The sequence below is a fragment of the Quercus robur genome, chromosome 10 (genome assembly GCF_932294415.1).
Source record: "Quercus robur chromosome 10, dhQueRobu3.1, whole genome shotgun sequence".
Lineage (NCBI taxonomy): Eukaryota > Viridiplantae > Streptophyta > Magnoliopsida > Fagales > Fagaceae > Quercus > Quercus robur.
In genome coordinates this window covers 6,006,339-6,011,703 of record NC_065543.1, presented here as the reverse complement: position 1 = coordinate 6,011,703, position 5,365 = coordinate 6,006,339, and the positions used below count along the sequence as shown (strand labels likewise).

The following is a 5,365-nucleotide window of genomic DNA, read 5'->3' as shown; positions in this document are numbered from 1 at the left end:
TGACGTCCTAAAAATGCCTAATTTCCACCCCCTTAATAATAGACACGCTAGAATATAATCAACATGCCATGTAGATTGTAGAATAGCCGGCACTAGAGTTACTAATGTGGGAGACTTTTTGTTAGAGAAAGCCTAATATGTGAGACTTTATTAGGCAAGGAACCACAATAAAAAAGAATTTATATATTCCTGATTTCATAATAGCTATGTACTATCAGTTCACTCTTTATCTTAGTGCTTAGTGTTCCAGAGCTGAGGTTAGAGAGAAGACATGACTTTAATACTCAGCTCCTTCAACTTTCACTCCTTTCCTTCAAGACTTTCTCTCCCAGCGATGAGGACTCAGAGATCTCCTAAATTTTCTATGACTTCCTCCATCTTCTCCAACACTAAGTGAGTTTAAATTTCAAATTCTCTCATCTTTTCACAAGAATTAACATTTTTTTTTTAATAATTAGAATGAAAGATGGATCAATAAATTATTTGAATTGTTGATTTTCACACCATGTATTATAACATCATGATTTATTATATTTGCTCTTTAGACAAGGTATATATGCGTGCATACAAAGTTATAATAATATGATGATCACTTTTATTATATTATTATCGATATGATTACTTAATGGATAAAGTTTAGTTACAAAATTGGATGTAGCCTAGGGTTACAACCTTACTCAATAAAATAAATATTAATACATATTTTGAAAATTTAACCGTTAAATTGCATGTTCATTATGCTCTTAATAAACATGTCAAATTTTGTATAAATCAGATATTGTTTACTATGTGATCAATAATCTTATATTTTATACATATTATTAAAATTCAAAAAAATTGCAATTTAAACAATTTATTGATGATATAGCTATTGATCTTTAATTTTTTTAAATTTTTGCAAGTATGGAGGATATACGAAGAAGATGTAATCCAATGATAGATTTGTTAAAATTCATCTCTAATAAAAAAAATATATTGAATAAGATTTTAGTTTTAGGCTACTACCAATTTTGTTGCTAAATTTTTTCCATACTTAATTCTTTAGATATTATGAAAGATATATTGATGCTTATTTTTGCAAAAGACCTGATAGGCCCATAAGAAGCAAAGCCCAATCCCTTAGGACCAATTATCTTTGTTTTGTAAAATCTTATTTCATCCTACACATGGCCCAAGCCCATGTACTTTAATGAGGGAAATCAAAAGGGTATAGTATGGAGGGTAAAGATTAGATCTATTTTGGGTTTAACATGGCCCAAGATATAAAGCTTCCAAAGTGGGCCGGTGACACTTGCAAAATTTGAATAACCATGAATAAACCCATGTGCTAACCATTCACACACAAAAGGATACCTTCCCAAGTTGCTCTATGTGACTAATAATTCTGCCTGACCGCATTTGGCAATGAGAAGCATGCCAACTTCGTTTAATGATTTCTAACGAGCTTTGGCAGATTTAATAGGTTCTCTAAGTAACATTTTGGCCTAAAAGGGTTCATAAAATCAAGTTTAGTAAAAAAAATATTTGAATTATGATTAATCCAGCCCACCCTAGTACTTATGCAAAAACAAAATTGAAGCTTGCCATCCTTTCATGGATCTTAGGAGCATCCCAAATTTATTACAAAGCATTGCATTAATAACCCATTAATATCCATCTTACCTAAAACCCTTACTCTACTCAATCACTTAAGACCATCTAAGATTACAGCTCTTAAGGGTATTTTGTACATGTGGTAGCACAATAGTGCTCTCTACTTCTTTTACTATCTCCTTCGCTTTCCTCATTTTGCTGTATTTGACACTAATAGGGTTTGAAAGTATTGTTTAATCTGTTTTGCCTCTTACGAATTTACGTTATTGAGCCATTTTCTTTGGCCTCTAATGGACATCTAGAAACAGTTTTTTTTTTCATGATACAACTTTTATAAACTTTTTTTTTTTTAATCTAGGTACAGGTTTTTTAGACAACTATAATTTCATAAAGCTAAAATTAATTTGTACCAAATTGATATGCATAAATAAACTGTTGTTTTCATAAGTATTTAATTTGACCATAGTTTGTATTTTAGATTCAACATCCTAACATTAATTGCTTCTATCTCTTTGGATTTAGAGGAGCAAAAAAGCATTTAGGCCATCCTAGTGAATTCAATGTGAACGAAGCCCGTCCCATGCCACCTAAGGCGGCTGAAATTTTCAAATATATGGAGGATTGGGCTAAAAACAATGTCCTAACTCTCCTAAAACCTGTTGAGGAATGTTGGCAACCACAAGATTTTTTGCCAGACCCTACCTCAGATGGATTTATCGAGCAAGTCAATGAACTAAGGAAGAGAACATGAGACATTCCTGACGAGTACTTTGTTGCCTTAGTTGGTGATATGATCACAGAAGAAGCCCTTCCAACTTATCAAACTCGAATTAATTCCACAAAAAGTTTTCATGATGAAACGGGTGTAGATAACACACCTTGGGCAATTTGGGCTAGGGCATGGAGTGCAGAAGAAAACAGGCATGGTGATCTTCTCAATAAGTACCTTTTTCTTTCTGGAAAAGTGGACATGAAGCAAATTGAGAAGACAACTCAATACTTGATTGGGTTAGGAATGGTAAGATATGCAACATAAGAATTTCAAAGCTTTTTTATTTTTTAAGAAATGAAGATTTTAATAACTAGCATTTTAACAATTTTTTTCCTTTTACACCTTAAAATATAATATAAAATAAAATAAAAACTTAAAGAAATTTATGAGAGAAAAAATTAACATGATTTAGTCTTAACCACCTATTGTCTGCAAGAAAAAGTTCTAAATTGTTATATATATTTTTTGTGATGACATGATTGCGGTCAGTTTTCTAAATTGTTATATATATTAACCACCTCTTGGTTTTCAAAATTGCGGTCAGTTTTTTAATTGTCCAAACTTCTAACATAATTCAAATACAATAGCTACAACTCTCTTTTAACACAATGTCACATTGAGTTTGCATCTGAAACCTAACATTGACGAGTTAAGCCTTGCTATATTATTCCCACATGAAATGCTCTTCAAATTTATAAAGTTATTGGATGGAGATCTATACTCTCAAAATTCATGTAGTTCAACATGTTAATGTCTAATGCATTTTGGACCTAGGATATTGGCACCGGATATAATCCATACCTTTGGACCATTTACACGTCATTCCAAGAACGAGCAGCATTTATCTCCCATGGGAACACAGCCAAGCTGGCCATGCAACATGGGGAAATAAAGCTTGCCCAAGTATGTGGCATAATCGCCTCAGATGAGAAGCGTCATGAAACTGCTTATACAAAAATAGCTGAGAAGCTTTTTGAGCTCGATCCAAATGAAATGGTAATAGCCTTCGCAGACATGATGAAGAGGAAAATCTCAATGCCAGCCCATTTGATGTATGATGGCCATGACCATAATCTTTTTGATCACTTTGCTATTGTTGCATCAAGGATTGGGGTCTACACGGCTAGGGACTATAGAGAAATTGTGGAACTTTTGGTGACTAAATGGAAGGTACAGAAGCTGACTGGACTTACAAGTGAGGGACGAGAAGCCCAGGACTATGTATGTATGTTGGCTCAAAGGATGAGAAGGCTAGAGGAGAGAGCTATGGCAAAGGCCCAAAAAGCACCCACCATTCCTTTCAGCTGGATTTCTGGTAGAGTGGTGTAGCTAGCTTATTAGATGTTCTATTTTCCTAGTTTCTTCCCACCATTATTTTTTTTATTTTTTTTTTTTGTAATTTAAATATTAAAATAATTGGGGAGGAAGGTTTGAAGCTTAGTTCTCTTTATAAGAAGACCAAAAAATATCACTTAGCTATAAGTGAAATAAACTACCAAAAAAAAAAAACCGTTATGTCAGATTATATGAGCAAAATAATGTACAAATCATATGTTAAATGATAAAGGATAAGTTGGTGTTGTTCTTAGCCCTAACTGTAACCAAAGAATTTACTTAAGACAAATGTTATTGTTGCATCATGCATGTGAGGTCAGACTTGACTTGTTTGGCTCACTTTTCAATAGTATTTATGCGCAATTTATGGGCTAATTTAATATGAATCAAAAAACAACCTAGTTTAATAAGCAAAACCCATAAGAATTGTCAATGCACACCCTTGGTGCGATGGTCACTCCACAAGTATAAGTGCTTGTGGGGTGTGGGGGGCAAGGGTCAGGATTCAAGTCTCTAGGAGGGAGCTTCACACACACACACACACACACACATATATATATATATATATATATATTTAGATTAGGCTAAAGTAGAATTCTATCTTGTAAAAAAAAAAAAAAAAAAATCTAAAACCCAACTAGCCCTCTCTTTTTCTCTATTGACTATTCTCTTTAAGGGTTAGCTAGTTTAATTTCTTCTCAATAGTAGAGTCATTTTCTGGTACCAAGAAGCGCATTCATAGGTGGTTTACTTTGTACATTCGGCGCACAAGAAGGTCAATCTGCCCAGAACTTAAAACTAAAACCTATTAACTCTATCCACTCTTCTATTTTACTCACTTTCTTAGACCAAAAAAGAAAAAGTAGTTTACTTTATAGTTCTTACACTTAGCAAAACAGAAAAAATAAAAATAAAAATTGATATAGTTTAGTAAAATAGAAATAAAATAAATATAACTTAAAAAAAATTATCAATGTTTAGTTAAAGAATTGAGATTAACTTTTAATGTTTTAACAAGTTTAAACAAAATTAATGATTTAGTTGAACTAACTAAAAACTAATAGTCGAACTAATAAATTGGTGTGGTTTAATAATTTTTTTCCCTTTTTATGTTTATAAAAGACAAAGTTTCAACTCGAATAATTCTTTAAAGTTATTGAAAATTTTAATAATAGATTTTTATGTAAATCATATTATTTTAAATTTTTTATTTAAAAAACTTGAGGGGGAAAAGAAAGAGAAAGGAAAAGCTCCGTACTTTACAATAGTAATTGAACAATATAGTACCCTAAGCTACATGAAGAAATCAAGGGGTGTAACCGTGTAAGACTATATTTTTAGCAAATTATATAATAATAATAATATTTGTGTTTTATTGGTTAATGGCAATGCAAGAAGGTATTTGTATTTAACAATATAGTAATAAAGCATGCAGAGCATTAGCTTTAAAATGTTGAATTTCAGAGTAAACAAACATGCCTTTGAAAGTGCCGTAAAAAACAAGTAAACAAATATCTGTTACTAAGATGGTTAAAGCACACACTTGGTACATTTGGCGCCCTAGAATGTTAATGCATGTGCTAAGAAGTATGTAATTAGTACATTCGACTCAAGAAAGTTAATGCATGTACCTTTTTAAGGTGACTAAAACCAACACCTAATTTC

The 5,365-nt window shown here is 31.9% G+C and overlaps 1 pseudogene; it reads left to right on the top strand.

Moving 5' to 3' along the window:
* The first annotated feature begins 253 nt into the window (after positions 1-253).
* On the top strand, positions 254-3,953 carry LOC126702891 (stearoyl-[acyl-carrier-protein] 9-desaturase, chloroplastic-like; annotated as a pseudogene).
* The last annotated feature ends 1,412 nt before the right edge of the window (positions 3,954-5,365 follow it).